Source organism: Glycine max, chromosome 11 (assembly GCF_000004515.6).
Source record: "Glycine max cultivar Williams 82 chromosome 11, Glycine_max_v4.0, whole genome shotgun sequence".
Taxonomy (NCBI): domain Eukaryota; kingdom Viridiplantae; phylum Streptophyta; class Magnoliopsida; order Fabales; family Fabaceae; genus Glycine; species Glycine max.
Genome location: NC_038247.2, coordinates 28,450,769 through 28,469,585, shown reverse-complemented (window position 1 = coordinate 28,469,585; position 18,817 = coordinate 28,450,769).

Below are 18,817 nucleotides of genomic sequence, written 5' to 3'. Positions count from 1 at the left end.
GTTACAAAACCTTACAGATTACGTAATCATCCCCTTTTTGGCTTTCGAAATGTTACGGAACCTCACAGATGGCGTAACAATACTTCCTTTTGATTTCCGGCATGTTACGGAACCTCACGGATTGTGTAACAATGCTTCCTTTTGATCTTCGGGCACGTTACGGAACTTCACGTATTGTGCAACAATGGGTGCCAAGTACCTCAAAGCGGTCAAGCAAAGGTTACATGCCATCAGCAATGGTCCTTGGACAAAATTAGGGTATGACAATACCCTCTTTGTGCATTTTCGACTTTGAAGCATCAATCGTACACCATCCAAGTAAGTTCCTTGATCCTTTTTTCTCTTTTTCATGTCTTAACTCTAGGGTATAAGACTTTAACTGTAGCTTTAGATTTTTAGGGTTTTTATGTTTTTTTAGAATTAGTTTAAGATTAGGGCTATGTACGCTTGTATATTGAATTGAGTATAACGCACACATTGCATGTCTGATATGCCTTTTAGAGGCTTGAAAAGTGCGAGAAAACGAGTTGCGTTTTCTGGAAAACGCGATGAACTCGCTAAGCGAGTTCATCAATACTCATTGTATATAAGTGTTATCTGAAGAACTCGCTAAGCGCGCTTACCATGTTAAGCGAGTTCATCTTTTGAGGATGAACACTCATCCTCTTGTTGAACTACCTGTGGCTAAGCAAAGCTGAATCGCTAAGCCCAGGTAACTTAACTAATTTTTTGGTGATAGCCGCACGCTAAGTCGAGCATTCCTGAGCCAAGCGCAATTGGTTGCGGCACTTGTTGAGTTAAGCGAGCTTCACTCGCTAAGCTCCCAACACTTAGTGAAATTTTTGCTCAGTTTAGTGCCGTTAAGCGCAGCCTACCCTTGGCTAAGTGCAAATCCATGCAGCTAACCTTAGGTTTAGCGGGCTCCTTGCCAGCTAAGACAACTTTGTAGACACTGTAACTTAGCATTTTCCACTAAGCAGCACTCCTGTGTCGTTAAGCCTAGTGTCATTTTTTGTGAAGCCCGCTAAGTGACCCATGTCTCGCTAAGCGGGTGTGTGTCTTTTATGAAGGCCCGCTAAGTGAATTATGTCTCGCTAAGTGGCCAGTGTCTTTTTCAGTTTTTAAAATTTGAATAATTGTGTCTTGATTAATTGTTTGGTTCCTCTATCTACAGATGGCTTCTAGAAAGAGAAAGAGCATTGGTACAAGGCCCACATCTCAATATGACACAAGGAGATTCTCTTCATTAGATGCTTGGACCAAATACACTGATAATGTTCTAGGAAGAAACATTTTACCTGAGAGGAAAGTAGAGTTGTATCACACTGAGTTAGATGACTTTAAGACCGAGCTGGAGAGGCGTAATTTCCATAAACGCCTCACCAATTTAGCCGATGGGAGCATAGACCTGTATTTGGTGAAAGAATTCTATGCAAATTTATACATGATGGAAGCTTACTTGTGGAGCTTCTATGGAGGCTGGATCTTTGAGCTTCAATGAGGTCCTTCAATGGTGATTTTTCACCATGGAGATGCAGCGGAAGGCAAAGGAGAAGAGAAGAGGGGAGGCACCATCCACTAGGGAATAAGCCAAGGAAGAAGGAGCTTCACCACCAAGAATTGCCTTGGATAAGAAGCTTGAAGAGGATGCTTTAATGGAGGAAAAGAAAGAGAAAAGGGGGGAACACGAAATTGAAGGAATAAAAGAGGGAAAGAAGTGGAACTTTGAAGTGTATCTCATAAGACTTTCATTCATCAAAGTTACAACAAGTGTTACACGCTTCTATTTATAGACTAGGTAGCTTCCTTGAGAAGCTTTCTTAAGAAAACTTCCTTGAGAAGCTTCTTTGAGAAAACTTCCTTGAGAAGCTAGAGTTTAGCTACACACACCCATCTAAAAACTAAGCTCACCTCCTTGAGAAGTTTCCTTGAGAAGCTAGAGCTTAGCTACACACACTTCTCTAATAACTAAGCTCACCTCCTTGAGAAGAGAAGCTAGAGCTTAGCTACACACCCCTATAATAGCTAAGCCCACCCCCATGACAAAAAACATGAAAATACAAAAAAAATCTTACTACAAAGACTACTCAAAATGCCTTAAAATACAAGGCTAAAACCCTATACTACTAGAATGGCCAAAATACAAGGCCCAAAAGAAGAAAACAACCTACTCTACTATTTACAAAGAAGAGTGGACCCAACCTTGGCCCATGGGCTCAAAAATCTACCCTAAGGTTCATGAGAACCCTAAGGCCTTCTTTATCAACTCTAGTCCAATCCTCTTGGAGCCTCTTGCTCATGGCTCTGGTAACTGGTCCTTTCCTAGGGAGGATTGCATCATCCCCTCCCCCTTGAAGAGGATTTGACCTCAAATCCGTTGGTTCCTCCTCCTCTATATCAGCTCCACCTGCAAAAGGAATTAAATCAGAAATATTAAAAGTGGTGCTGACTCTATACTCTCTTGGGAGGTCCAACCTATAGGCATTATTATTGATCCTCTCCAAGACCTGAAAAGGTCCATCCCCTCTAGGGCTAAGCTTGAATTTCCTTTTAGTAGGGAATCTTTCCTTCCTAAGATGGAGCCAAACCCAGTCCCCCTCATTAAGAACTAGCTCATTTCTTCCTCTATTGCCCTTAGTTGAATACACCTTTGTTTGGTTCTCTATTTGGGTCTTAACCCTCTCATGCAACTTCTTTACAAACTCTGACCTAGATTCCCCTTCTTTATGTATAAAAGAAGTGTCAAGTGGGATGGGAATGAGGTCTAAGGGTGTTAAGGGATTGAACCCATAGAAAACCTCAAAAGGGGATTGCTTGGTGGTTCTATGAACGCCCCTTATTGTAGGCAAATTCTACATGAGGAAGATACTCATCCCAAGACTTATGGTTGCCTTTTAGAAGAGCCCTTAAAAGTGTGGATAAAGACCTATTCACTACCTCTGTTTGCCCATCAGTTTGTGGATGACAAGTGGTAGAGAAAAGAAGCTTAGTTCCTAGCTTAGCCCATAATGTTTTCCAGAAGTGGCTAAGGAACTTAGCATCTCTATCTGACACAATGGTCCTAGGCAAACCATGGAGTTTCACAACTTCCCTAAAAAAGAGTTTTGAGATATGGGAAGCATCATCCACCTTGTGGCATGGTATAAAGTGTGCCATCTTTCTAAACCTATCCACCACTACAAAGATAAAGTCTACACCCCAAGGACAAAGTCCATACTAATGTCAACCTAAGGTGCAGATGGAATGGGTAAGGGTGTGTATAGCCCATAAGGCATCACCCTAGACTTGGCTTGTAAACAAGCCACACACCTAGTGCAATGCTTATGGACATCTTTCTTCATATGGGGCCAATAGAACTTTTCTTTGAGTAAGACAAGGGTCTTGTCTATCCCAAAGTGGCCCATGAGCCCACCCTCATGGCTCTCCTTCACAATTAATTTCCTGATCGTTCCTTGGGGTATGCAAAGCTTTCCCTCTTTGAACAAATACCCCTCAGCCAAATAGTATCCATCTTGGGCCTTTTTCCCACAACTCTTGTAAATGGGAGAGAAATGTTCATCTAAAGCATACAAGTCCCTAATGTTATCAAATCCTAAAATTTGAGCTCCTAGGGAGAAAAACAATGTGTGTCTCCTAAAGAGGGCATCAGCTACCACATTTGTTTTTCCCTTTTTGTATTTGATAACATATGGAAATTGCTCTAGGTACTCTACCCATTTTGCATGCCTTTTGTTTAACTTGCTTTTCCCTCTAATGAACTTAAGTGATTGATGATCATTATGAATGACAAATTCCTTGGAAACAAGGTAATGTTCCCAAGTTCGAAGTGCTCTTATTAAGGCATAAAGCTCTTTATCATAGGTGGGGTAGTTAAGGGTGGCACCATGAAGTTTTTCACTAACATAAGCAATAGGGTGCCCACCTTGTAACAAAACAGCTCTAACTCCCACTCCAGAGGCATCACATTCTAGCTCAAAAGTTTTAGAAAAGTCAGGAAGAGCTAGAATAGGTGCCTTAGTAAGCTTTTCTTTGAGCAAAGCAAAGGCTTGCTCTTGTTTTTCACCCCAGGTAAATGCCACATTCTTCTTCACTATCTCATTGAGAGGTGATGCAATTGCAGAGAAATTAGGAATGAACCTTCTATAGAAGCTTGCCAACCCATGGAAGCTCCTAATATCTCCCACACTTTTTGGGGTGGGCCATTCTTGGATGGCCTTCATTTTCTCAGGGTCCACTTGAACCCCATTTCTACCAACTACAAACCCTAAGAAAAATATATTATCTACACAAAAAGTACACTTCTCTATATTTGCATAGAGGATGTTTTTCCTAAGGACTGAAAGAACTTGCCTGAGATATCCTAAGTGATCATCTAGGCTCCTACTGTACACTAAAATATCATCAAAATAAACAACTACAAATCTACCTATGAAATCCCTTAAGACATGATGCATAAGCCTCGTAAAGGTGCTTGGTGCATTAGTGAGCCCAAAAGGCATCACTAGCCATTCATACAAACCAAACTTGGTCTTGAAAGCGGTTTTCCACTCATCACCCTTTTTCATCCTGATTTAGTGATACTCACTTTTAAGATCAATTTTTGAAAAGATATTGGCACCATGAAACTCATCAAGCAAATCATCAAGTCTAGGAATGGGGTGCCTATACTTTACAGTGATGTTGTTGATGGCCCTACAATCTGTACACATTCTTTACGTACCATCCTTTTTGGGCACCAACAACACTGGCACAACACATGGGCTTAGGCTCTCTTGGACCCAGCCCTTCTTCAACAATTCTTTAACCTGAGACTCTATCTCCTTAGTCTCCTGATGATGCAATCCTACCCCCCAAGGGCATTGGATAGAAGACTCCAAGAAGATTGGGCAAAAGATGCAAGAGAAGGCACTAGGGTTCTCATGAGCCTTAGGGTAGATTTCGGGCCCATGGGCTAAGTATGAGCCCACTTATCTTTGTAAATATTAGATTAAGGTTTCATTATTTTTGGGCCTTGTATTTAGGGCTCCATAATGTAGGTAGGGTACCCTAGAAATATAGGATTTTTCAGCCCTTGTATTTTAGGGCACCTAGACTAGTTTTTGTATTAGGGGTAGTTTTGTAATTTCACATGCACTAAGTGGATATTTGATGTGTGTGGTTGGAAATAAATTTAATTGAATTGGTAGAAGCCCAATCCAATTAAATTTTAGAGGGGGAGGTGAGCATTTGCTTACTACACCCCATTGCCACATCATATAGTCACACTTTGTGCATGTCCTTCATGCTTTTCATGCCTCATGACACCTAAGCACACTTAGTGGAGAATCTTGGAATTGATCTTGGATTAGTGGGCTAAACCATAACTAAAATTCACTAATCATAATTAGTTAAAATTTGGCTCCAAAGTTTGGCTCCACAAATTCAATTTCAAATTCAAGTGAAATTTGAATTTCCCTCCAATTTTGTGTGACACTTAGGCTATAAATAGAGGTCATGTGTGTGCATTTTTTTCAATTTTGATCATTTGAATATTAAAATTCAGATTTCAAAGCTCATTTGGAGCACAAAATTTCGTGCTCTTCTCTCCCTCTCCCTTCATTCATCTCCTTCTTCCTCCAAGCTCTTATCCATGGCCTCCTATGGTGGTGAGCTTCTTCTAGACTCATCTTCTCCTTGAAGTGGCGTCTCCTCTCTCTCTTCCTTCTCCATTCCGCTGCCATTCATCTTCCAAGAAGCAAAGGAATCCATTGATGAAGAAGATCCTAGGCCTACAAGCTCCAATGGAGCTTGCATCATGTGGTATCAAGAGCATCTTCATCTAGGTGATGTTCTTTTTCTTCCTCTATCTTTTTGTTCGGTGAATTCTCTTTAATTCCTTGTTCTTCATCTTATTCTCTATGTATATCCTCCATTTTCTTGTGGTTTGCTGCTGTTTAGAGTAGATTAAAAAAAAATAAACCGATTAAATCTTAGATCTACACTTGTTCTTGCATTTCTATGGTTCAAATTTTGTAGATCTACTCTTGAATCTTGTTTTTGTGTTGATTTTAGGTTCTATCATTTTTCATTCATAATATTCTTGTGCTGAACCTTAGATCTAAATTTTATTCCAAAATATTGATTAGAAAAAAAAAACACAAAAATCTAAATGTAAATCACTTAATCCATGTTGTCTTAGAGTCATGTTTAGTCATAGTAATTGTCACATTATGTTCTAAGTTTGTGTTGAATTTTATTTTGTTGATTGAATTCTATATACATTTGTTCATGTATTCTTGTCATTCTTAGCCTATCTTTTGAATTTTGAGTCTAATTCATGCATGTTATTTAGTTCATAACATGTTCTAAATCAATTCCTAGAAGTAGTCTTGTTCTTGAACTTTTTTTTTGCTTTCTAAGTTTCCTACATGATGCCTATGATGAAGTTGAGTTGTGGTGCTGAGTTGTGGCTGGATTTGTGAATCAAAATAAGTCTTAAGCTCTCTTTAATTGTGTTATTCAAGATAATTGAGCATAAGCAAACACAAATTGTAACTATCCAAGCCTTAAGCAACATAAACACTACTCTTGATTTCTAGGTTGAAATCGCTGGTGCTGGCAGCTTGAACATACGAACTTGTATAAACTACTGGGAATTAGTAACTACGTTTTTTGAGCTGAAACTTTTACTGAATTTTCTAGACATCTGGACTAAAATTATAAAAAAAGAACCAAGCGATTTGGATTAAAGGAAAAAATAAGAAAAATCTCACAAGTTGGCAGAAAAATCAGTGTCCAGGAAAAAAAAAAGTGAAAGGAAAGCGTGCTTGTTGTTTTGGCTCAAAATTTGTTCTATAATTGGTGCCTATTTTATAGAAAATTATTGTGAAAACAAGTGCCAAAACTAGAGGTTTCTTGAGTCTTTTTTTTAGATTTTTTCTACTCTACTCTAGAGCCATTCTAGGTTTCTCTTTGAGTCCTAGCTTGCTTTTTTGTGCTTTTCATTGCTTTAATTGTTGAATAATCCTTGGAAATTTGTCTTGTTAAAACTCTATTGGTTTAGCTTTCATTTCATTTTTTTTCTTTGGTTATTGCTTGTCTCTTTGTTTCCTTGCTTGTGAGTTGCCATATAGGGAATTGGAAAGGAGGAATGGTGCCATATCTTGAAGAATTTGAGTCAAGAAGCAAGGGGCCAACCGGCTTAAGAGCTATTGGACTAAGAAGCACTCCAAATTGAGTGAAATACTAAAGAGAGAGTAGCCACCACAATCGAGGACTTTTTTTTTGTAATTTTGTAATTGGCAATTTGTTTTGCTTTCAAATTTTGTAACAAAAAGGCCTTTCATTGGAAGTAAGTTGGGAGCCTCCAATAGGTCACCCTACTTCCATTTGTGTGTAATAGTTTTAGGCAATTTTCCTTTAGGATAGTGAGTGTTTTGTTGGGAACCTTAAATGAGGTCATCCAAACACTCTTAGGATCCGCCTAGTTTGCATTTCTTGCACTTTAATTTCTTGCTTACTTTCATAGCTTATTTCCTTTACCCTCCATTGTCAAACCGCCTAGATAGCTTGCCTTTTACCAATTAGTTTTTACCTTATCTTTCACACCTCTTTTAGTGTTTATTTTGGCTAGTTTCAACCATAGTTTCTTTTACCTTTTTTTCAAACCCCCAACAAGAAAGAACCATAACTTAGGAACCAACATGAGTCTTCATTCTTCATCTAGTGTTAATGGTGAGGGTTCTACTCCTAAGGACCCCTTGTATAAGATATTAGATGAGTTGAGATCCCTTAAGTTGTGGAAAGAAAAACAACAGAGAAAAGAAAAAGGTAAAAAAAGAGTGGAAGAAATAAGTCAAGATGAAAGAGAGAAAATAAGAGAGGAAGAAAGAAGAAAAATAATGAAAGAAATGAAAAGGGAAAAACATGCCTCCTATAGTAGTCATGACTCTTGCAAGAGTTTAAGTGAAGAACTTAGCGACTATTATAGAGGGCGTCATAGTTCACATACTAAACATCACTCCCAAAGAAGAGAAAAGGATAAAAGGCCTCAAGAGGTTAACATTAGCCTCCCATATTTCCATGGAAAAGATAATGTTGAGGCTTACTTAGATTGGGAAATGAAGGTTGAACAACTCTTTGCTTGCCATCATATTAGACAAGAGAGAAAAGTTCCATTGGCTATCCTTAGCTTTCAAGGGTATGCCCTCTATTGGTGGACTTCCCTTGTTAGGGAACGTAGGATTCATGGGGATCCTCCAGTAGAGTATTGGAATGATCTTAAGAGTATCCTTAAGAAGAGGCACATTCCCTCCTACTATGAAAGGGAGCTTATGGACAAGCTCCAAAGGCTTAGACAAGGGAGTATGAGTGTTGAAGAGTATAGACAACAAATGGAACTACTCCTTTTAAGAGCTGGACTTAAGGAAGAGGAAAGAACAAGCATAGCTAGGTTCCTTAGTGGACTTAATATGGAAGTGAGGGACAAGGTTGAACTCCTTCCATATAGGGACCTAGATGAGCTAGTCCAACTTTGTATAAGAGTGGAGCAACAACTTAAAAGAAAGCCTTCTTCAAAATCTTATGGCTCTCACTCTTATCCAAGGTAAGTAAATTGCAAATTACAAAATTACAAAACGGTCGTCAATTTGGGTGTGTCATACCCTAATTTTGTTCGGGGATTATTACTTGATGATATGCAACCTTTGATTGGCCGCTTCAAGATACTTGGCACCCCTTTGTTGCATAATATGTGAAGTCCCGAGACGTGTCGGAAATCAAAGGGAAGCAGGCTTACGCGATCCGTGAAATTCCGTAATGTGGCGGAAATCGAAAAGAGGTTTTTGCGCAATCCGTGAGCTTCCGTAACTTCTTCGAAAGCTAAAAAAGAGTAAATACATAATCCGTAAGGATTCATAACCTTGCAGAAGGAAAATAAGTATCGTTACGAAATTCGTAAAGTTTCGTAATGTTACGGAAAAAGAATTACCAAAAAAAGTAAAGGGGGTGCATTTAGTAAAAAGGGGGGTACAAATAGCAATCAGGCCCACTTGGGCCTTCCAGTTTCTTCCTCCAGAAGGCGGTTGCTTCTGGAGGAAGCAACCTTGCTCGCCTGGCCGAGCTGGGTGGCAAGCTCCTCCCCTATTTTGCTATAAATAGGGGGAGGAATGAAGGGGGAAAGGGTTCAGCCTTCTTGGCACTTCTTATTCTCTTGAAATTACTGAGGAAAATTGTTTCCATGAAGAAAATCCAAGCCGAGGCACTTCCGTAACATTTCCGTGAGTAATTACGCGAAGATTTTCAACCGTTCTTCGACATTCATCGTTCGTTCTTCGTTTTCTTCAGTCTTCAACTGGTAAGTACCTCAAACCGAGCTTTTCAATTCATTTTATGTACCCGTGGTGGTCCTCATTTGTTTCATGTACTTTTATTCTCGTTTTCATTCACTTTCTATACCCCCTTTTGACGTGCTTCAGTCATTTATTTAAGTCGTTCCTCGCCTAATCTAAAAATAAAATAAATTTCCACCGATCATTTGAATCGTATCATCCATTAATTTCTGTTAAAATGAATTCCGACCGTTCAGTCGTGCCGTAACCACGTTGGAAATCAAAAAAGAGGTAAAATAATAATATAGTAATAAAAAAAATATCTTTTAGTAAAATGAAGCGAAAATCAATCGGACATTTTCTCTTTGGGATTTCTCAATCTTAATCGAATTGACTAATAACTAAAGTGAAACTAAGGCTAAAATCAACTTGCCTAGTCAAGCTCGTCCACAAAAAAAGTCACTAAAAAGGGTTTGAAAGTTTATCATCTCAGTTTTCCTTATCAAGTAAATGGATCATTTTTAAGGTCCAACGCCTTAAAATGATCACCTTTCAAGTAAAAAGGATCACTTGATTCATTCAAAAGAAAGAACTACGTAGGTTTGATTTCCTCTTCGATGGAGGGTACGTAGGAGCAAAAGCCCCGCTTTTGTCGACCTCAAAAAATAAAAAGAAATAAAGTTAAGGTAACACAATTTCCACAAATTCTAAAAATAGGTTGTTGTCCTTCGAGACAAACGTAAGAGGTGCTAATACCTTCCTCAAACGTAAATACAACTCCCGAACTTAGAATTTTCATTTTGACCGGTTTCCTTCGGTTTTTCCGACGTTTTCCACAAATAAACGTTGGTGGCGACTCCACGCATCTTTCCTCCTTTGGAAAGTGCACCCGTGAGCCTCGCCTCGCACGCCCGCAAAAGGGCATGTTGCGACAGTTGGCGACTCCACTGGGGACTGTTTTTGTGAGTTAGGCCTATTCTAAAGGAATTGTGGAATTATGAAACCTTGTGTGTGCATTTATTGAACTGTGTAAAATGTAAATAACTGTTGTCTATTTCGCATTCTTTACACTACATTCTAAGCACCCACGGGTTTGAGTAAAAAAGGGGCCCTATACCCGGGTTCATGGGAATTTAAGGAGTGGAGGTGAATCTATCATCATGCTAGGTCTCCGACTTGCTTGATAATAGTGAAACCTCGTCTAGAGCTTTGTCTCTTTATAATGTGTTGTCGCTGGTATTCCATACCGCCACAATATTATTATCTTGAGTGATGATACCTCTAGAAAACAGCCGTGTGAGTTATGAATTGTTGGGGAGTAGTTATTAGAGACCCCTAGATATTGTCCTATAGGTTCCCAAATAGGGGCAAAGAGCAAACACGCTCTGTGCCATTCGTTCTCATGCATTTTTTTGGTAAATAGCACTAGTTTATAGTTTTGCTAGTGATGTTTGGTTTCTTTAGAGTAATACATAACCTTTTTAATACTACGTTGAGGTGCCATCATGCCCAAAACGTAGCATTAAAATTGGATCTCTGCGGTCTCGTATGTGTGAATTACCGCTTTGTGTTGTTTTCTTTCCGTTTCATGCATACGCATTGCATCATTCATGTCGGAGTCTTGATCCACCCCTTTTTTAGGTAAATGATGGGAACAAATCAAACCGGCAAAAGATTTTATCAAGTCAAGGTTAAGGGTCTAGATGTCACCAGCCTCAAGGAATTGGGACGATTGATGGGGCCTCTCCAAAGGCAAGCCTTCCGCAAAGTGTACGGAAAGATTCTAGATTTGACCGCAGCGGAGGTATTTATCGAAGCTGTCGTATCCCTCACCCAATACTATGATCAGCCATTGAGGTGCTTCACGTTTGGGGACTTCCAAATGGTACCGACTATTGAAGAGTTTGAGGAAATATTAGGATGCCCTCTTGGGGGGAGAAAACCGTATCTTTTCTCCGGGTTTCTTCCCTCCTTGAGCAAGATTGTAGCTGTGGTTGGAGATTCGGCAAAAGAGTTGGATCGCATGAAGCAAACTCGCAACGGTGTAGTAGGCCTGCCACGGAAATACTTGGAAGGCAAGGCAAGGGATATGGCGAGCCAAGAGAAGTGGGGCCCATTTGCGGTTATATTAGCTTTGTTGATTTTTGGGGTTGTCCTCTTTCCGAACGTGGACGGTTTGGTGGACTTAGCCGCCATTGATGCTTTCCTCGCATATCACCATAGCAAGGAGAGTCTAGTGGTGGCTATCTTGGCAGATTTGTTTGACACCTTTGATCGGAGGTGTGAGAAAAATAGTGCACGGATTGTCTGTTGTTTACCCGCTCTCTATGTGTGGTTGGTTTCACACCTATTCCAACAAGCCACAAGACACCCGTGTCCGCTTCAAAATTATCGCTCATGCGCCGAAAAAGGAAGAGTCGATTGGGACCAACATTTGGCTGGGATAGGAGGCAGCGCAATCAATTGGTTTCCTCGATGGAAGGAAGGCAAGGAGGGAGTTCTTTTCTCGTGTGGGGACTACCCTAATGTTCCGTTGATAGGGACAAGGGGTTGTATTAACTATAATCCCGCACTTGCCATAAGAGAGCTGGGGTACCCCATGAAGGGAGCGCCAACAGAAGAAAGTCTCTCGCCTTTCCTTGTGAGGGATCTAGGCGCGCAAAGTCTCAAGGTGATACAAAGTGTAACATCCTAGAAATTTCTACCCGGAATTTTTTAAAACAATGTATTTTGAATGATTATATATATATATAAGTATTATTCAGTGTATATGCCTATATGTTCTTGGTAGAAGTAGGAATAGCGGGGGCAAGATACGTGGGTTAGGCTAATTAAGGAAGAGAAATCCATAACTGGGAGGTTATGGGTTAATTCTTAATTAATTAGTCTAAAAATCATCGTTTTGCGTGCGACTTAAAATTTAACAAAACCAACCTCTGAACCACGCTCGGGGTTTTATTCTGAGCGTTTTGATATATATATTGCTTACTTTCGAAAACTGGCCCCGACGGACGCAGAAAAACGTGAGGAACTGGAATCAGAGAAACGGAACGCAAACCGAGGCAGGATTTTAGCGTTTCAAAGGTCAGATTTTTCTCACTTTTTGTGGCTGAGTATGGGTCACAATCAAAAGAGAAAGTGGGCCCTTTTTGCTCCACTCAAATGGAGACATGTGGCATAGCTTAAATAAAATAATAAGAAAAGAGAAAAGCCTTTTTTTAAAACCAAAAGCTGTTCTCCCTCCTCACTCAGCCAAAAGAAAATTCAGAAGCTCTCTCTCTCTCTCACGCAGCCTTCTTCTTCTTTTCTCTCATCCACCATTGTTGCCCAACAAAGCTCCAACCTTTGGCCATCATTTCTGCTCCAAATTGCGAAAGGAGGGCATTTTCGGAGTCATGAAGCGCATCTCTACGTGTGGGACTTCGAAATTTCAGGTTTGGGTGGACTTCTTTCTCACTTGATTTTCGTGGGTATGGGATTTTGGGAGATATGATGGGTAGTTTTGCTAAGTTTCTGCTTCATGATAGTTATTTGTGAAGAAATTTGTTGAAAGCATGTTGAACTTGCCATGTTTGGATGAGTTAAGCTTACCCATTCAGTTTTAGGGTTTTTATGATGATGCTTGTGATGTTTATGTGTTGAAATTGCTTATGGAAAACTGTTAGAGATGAAGGGTAGAGTTAACCTAGGGTTAGAAAGTAAGAATGTGGTGTTATGAGTGGAAAAAAAGTGAGGCTTTGAGAGTTGGAAGGTTAAATCTGGATTCTGTGGTAAATGGAGGTTAAAATGAGTTAATCCTAGCTTGACATGTCATTTAGGACTTATGAGAAAGGTTAGGCTGTGCTAGAGAGAAAAACAAATGACCAAAGTGAACAAAGAGCCATTTCTAGGGTAAATTTGGGTGTTGAGGAGTCAAATCTTGATTCGGTGAAATTTTAGGCGTAAATCCAGTTTGAACAAGTTTAAATTGATGTTATAGACTTGTGTGAGGTGAGAGTTTGCTTCAAATTTGTCCCATTCTCAATTTCACTTCTCAAACCTAGAAAATCCATTAAATTGAGGGGTATTGGACACCTAGATTTTGTGTTGCTGTGTTTTGAAGCTTGACTTTGGTTTAGACATGATTGATACATGATTTGGGACTTGTAGGATTTGATTTGGGCAAGATTGGATGAGGGGAAGTGTGGTTTTCGAAATCTGCACTTTATGCAGAATTTTGCTGTGAAATTGTGCAGCAGAATTTTGCATAAGTGCAGAAAAATACTATGTTTTGCTGGTTGTGGAAAGAGTAGTGCAGAATGAGTTCTGGATGTTTTCTAGCAGATCCCAACGGTCAAAATGTAGGCTTATGTACTAGAGACTTCCAGTAAAATTTTCGAGTTGATCCAACGGTTAACAAATTGAAACGAAGGAAATGTTACTGGGGTCTTTAAGTGGGAAAAGCTGTGATTTTGGTTGGTGTTTTGGGCAGAGTTTTCTGCCTTTGCCCTGTTTTCTTGGCTGTGATAGTTTGTGCTGTTTGAATTTTGTTTTACCTGGATGTTGGGGAAGCTTGGGAGGATTGATGGGGACCCGGTGTTGAGAGAAACAAGGATATGGGCTACGTGGGAGTACGTGAGCTCAGTTGGAGGTGGGCAACAGGGGATGGTGGGTTTATGCGCAATTTGTGGATGTGGAAAACTTGTTGTGCACCATTGCCCGACCGCCACCTAGTACCACATGTGATGGGTACCCCATAATCCTACAAGCTTGAGATGAGGAAGTGTAGAAGGGTGAAACTTCCTGCTTTTATTCGTTGACCACAGAGTGGTACCTGGAGATATGTCGCGGGGGTCAGGAGACCTTGGGGACGTCAGGTGGGGTGCTATTGCCCAAAACCAAGCTTGACCAATCCCGACCTAACCCGGGCATAGTCAGTCAGTGAGAACCTGTGATGTACCTAAGCAGGCGAGCTCCTGGCAGTCAACAGATAAAAGGAACAAAGACCACAAAGCAAGGAGGCTTGTGTGGTGGCTGGCCAGCTGTGAACTTTGATTCATATGTGGGTTATGGCCTCTGGTAATCGATTACCAAGGGATGGGTAATCGATTACAAGGCTTAAAAATGAAGACAAAAGGCTAAGATAGTCTTTGGTAATCGACTACCAAGGGGTGTAATCGATTACCAGGCTTGAAAATGAGGTCAGGAAGCTAGGAGAGCTTCTGGTAATCGATTACCAAGGGGTGTAATCGATTACCAGGCTTAAAAAGGGAATTGGGAGATTGTGGAGGCCTCTGGTAATCGATTACCAGTCTGTGTAATCGATTACACAGAGGAATGGGTCACTGGTAATCGATTACCAGGTATGTGTAATCGATTACACAGTGCCTTTTTCAGGTTTTCATGTCCTGAAGCTGTGTAATTCGAGTTTGGCCTCTGGTAATCGATTACCAAGGCTGTGTAATTGATTACCAGAGATGAAAAGCCTTAAGATACCCCTTTTACTTGCATGTAGTGGTTATGAGACGAATTGTGTGCGGCGTAGTTAGATTTTCGTGAAAGAGTCTACCCCTTTCTTTTCTTTCTTGTAGATCATGATGGCGGCGCAGCTAATCCATGATCGAGTGGAGATGGAGTGCCTAGAGGGAGCTTGGGAGACCCTCGAAGGCAATACGAGGTGCCGATTTTGGGGCACGATTCGATTTACGACTAATTCATTGGTGCATCCAGATGAACCCGTGCGCACGCTTCAGCATACTGTGGAGTGGATACTACCCATGCCTACACCATACTGTCTAGTGGAGCCAGCCCAAGTGATCGAGCTAACGTCATCTGAGGAAGACCCAGAGGAGGATCTCGAGGAGCTACCTCCCGAGCCTGCTGTGGATGCTCTTGACTTTCTAGGGGGTGATGAGGATCCACTTCCTGAGGTGGATTCTCCCGAGGAAGTCATGTCGGCATCTGAGGCAGACTCTACGGAGGATAGTGGCCCGGGAGAGATGGCGATCAGTGGCAGCTCTTCATCATAGTAGACAACTCATTGGATTAGTTTTGTATACTTTTGAGGGTGGGTGTATCTAGGACTAACTGTTAGGTTTACTCTTTTGTTTTTGTATAGGTAGACCTAATGTATAGGAATTTGATGATTGTATACATGTGGCTGAAGCCACCACTGTGGACGCCTTTGCTCTGGATGACACTATGTATTTTGTAAAACTCCCACATTTTGGACAACTTTAAATGATGAATGTATTTAGGTTTAATCTTGTTATTGAAAAGAAAACATTAGCAAACTTTATTTGTAAAAGAGTTTATCGACCGTATTTTATTCTTTTATTTTTCACGTGACGACCTAAAGTAATGGCTGATATACTCTTCCTTTTGAAACAACAAAATGGTTTAGGGATTTCGAGTGGTAAGAAAGAAATGACTCCGAATAGAGTTGTGAACTGGCCATTCAGGACTCTATAGTGAGGATTTTCCTTCTGAACCTAATTTTTGTGAAGAGAGAAAGAAATGAAAAAGAAAAAGAAGAAAAAAAAATTTACCATGGTTTTTGTTAATTAAATCATTACTATTAAACCAGTCATTATTTTGGGGATGCCATACAAAGAGTCCACAAGGCGTGGAGAAGTCCGTTGAGGAAAGACAAGGAGCTTAGAGGCATCCGAAATGGCGTCATCGGTGGTTATCATGGATGGCTAAGAGTTCACATGCGAGGGTTAGATTGGCTCTCCAAGTTTAAAGTTATCGATGAGGAGAACTTCGAGGCTCCGGAGGAAGATGAAGAAGTCCAAGCTCTAAAATTAGAGCTAGGGAAGGCAAGACTCGCCAAGGAGAAGTTCAAATCAGCCGCTACACACATCCGGAAAGAGTGCACCGAGTTACAAGAGGAAAACGCGGCCACTGCAAGAGCCCTTGAACAAGAAACCAAAAGGGCCCGCAAGGAGGAATATGGCCGAGGGAAATTCCGAGGAGCATTGTGGGGTAGCAACAATGAGCTCAAGCTCCGAAGAGAGGAAAGAGACCGGTCACGGGTGTATGGCATGATCTTAAAAGAAGAGTTAGCTGCTTGTGCAAGGTCCAAGAGGAGTTTGGCTCAACACTTGGAAGCCACGGAGCAAAGCATGCTAGCTATCATAGGGCAATACAAGGAAGAGTTGAACCAGTCTGTGACCCATGAACAAAAGCTAGCGGAGGATTTTGCACAAGTATACGCCAAAAAAGAAGCAAGAGGGAGGGTGATTGATGCATTGCATCAAGAAGCGACTATGTGGATGGATAGGTTCGCCTTGACCTTGAATGGAAGTCAAGACCTCCTGCGTCTATTAGCCAAAGCAAAAGACATGGCCGAAGTGTGTACGGCCCCCGAGGAGATTCATGGGCTAATCAATTACTGTCAACACATGATAGATTTGATGGCCCATATAATTAGAAACCGTTAGGTTCTCTTGTAACACCTTTGTATAATCTTGACTAGATGAAAGCTTTGTTCTTTTTATAAAATGAGAAGTTCTGAACTCATCAAGTTATCTAAAAAACCTTGGGGTGGATTCAAGTGCTCCAATCATTCATTTGCATATTCATGTTTTGGTGGCATACTCACCGTTGTTTATTTCTTTAGGAATTTCATCATAACTAAGAAAGCACAAAGGCACCCCTATAACACTCGATCCAGAAAAATGGATAATGAAGAGGGCGTGTAGGAATAGATGAAGACCGATCTATCGGCCTTAAAAGATCAAATGGCTTCCATCTCGGAGGTCATGTTAAAACTCCAGAAAACTATGGAGGATAAAGCCACGATAACCGCCTCCAATACAGTTAGGGAAGCGGAGCCGGTGCTACAGCCCGCCTTAAAACTGGGCCGAGACAGAAACACGGCAGTGTTTGGTCGGAGGTATAGTCCGCAAGCTTACCCCTATGGCTTGCCTCCGGACTTTGCTCCCCGTGCCGCCCCGGAAGATTTAAGCCAAGCCCCTACCTTCGAGGGGCAACTCCCACCTTATGACGACTATCCCGTGCAAGACGATGAGGAAGGAGATACCCATCTCGGCCCCCTGCTCCACCTCAAAGATCCATCCCCCCATGAACTACCCCAACCAAACATAATCCGCCATGTCCCGTCTTCACCCACACCCGTAAAAGAATCTGTTCCTTTCGCGGAAGATAAGGGAAAGATGGAGGCGCTTGAAGAGAGGTTAAGAGCAGTCGAGGGCCTCGGCAATTATCCGTTCTCGGATTTAGCGGATTTATGTCTCGTGCCCAACATCGTCATCCCTCCCAAGTTCAAAGTATCGGACTTTGATAAGTACAAAGGGACAACATGTCCAAAAGGGCATCTTCGGATGTATTGCCGAAAGATGGGGGCGTATTCTGCGGACGAAAAGTTGTTGGTCCATTTCTTTCAAGATAGCTTGGCCGGAGCAGCTGTAGCATGGTATACCAATCTGGAAGCTTCCCAGATCCGATCATGGAAGGACTTGGCAACTGCCTTCATTAGGCAGTACCAGTACAATACGGATATGGCTCCCGATCGGAACCAGCTTCAGAGTATGACTAAGCAAGAGCATGATTCCATTAAGGAATATGCCCAAAGATGGAGAGATCTCGCAGCCCAAGTCATACCACCCATGACGGAGAGAGAGATGATCACGATTATGGTGGATACGTTACCCATGTTCTACTATGAAAAGCTGATAGGCTACATGCCAGCTAACTTTGCGGATCTCGTCTTCGCCAGAGAAAGGATTGAATTCGGACTACGAAAAGGCAAGTTCGAATATGCTTCCAATGTGGCCTCCAACAACAGAAGAGCCCCAGTAGTGGGCGCGAGGAAAAAGGAAGGAGATGCCCACGCGGTCACCACTGCCCCAACGTGGATGAAAGCACCCCAAAATATCCAAAGCTCATACCAGCCCAATCCCCCGAATTTTTCAATCCGAGCCGGGAGTTCCCTCCCGACTCAAGTAAAAGGACCGCCTGCGGCAGAGAGAACGCCGGCCCAACGCACAGCTCCAGCCACGCCCTGGCCAGTCAACAATACAGCCCCCGGCACGAGCTATAATAATGCACAGCGCCCACTCCCGAAAGATAAATTCTCTCCTATTCCCATGGCATACTCCGAGTTATGGCCTTCATTATTGGAGAATCGTTTGGTGGTGGCCATACCCGGGAGGGTCTTCCAGCCACCCTACCCCAGGTGGTATGACCCGGGTGCCAAATGTGAGTACCATAGTGGAGCTCCCGGACACGACATTGACTCCTGCCGCCCGTTTAGGTATAAGGTGCAGCACCTAATCAGTGCCGGCTGGCTATCGTTTCAAGAGGAAGGCCCAAATGTTAAAACCAACCCGCTAGCTAGTCATGGAAAGGCTACCGTAAACGCCATCCAAGAGGATGGGCCATCGCGGGCAAGGAGATTAGGAGAGGTGGCTACTTCCAGACGCTTCATCTACCAATCGCTACAAGCGGCATGTATGGTCTCCCGTGGCGGAGGCGAAAGGGACGAGTGTTTGTTTTACCTTGGG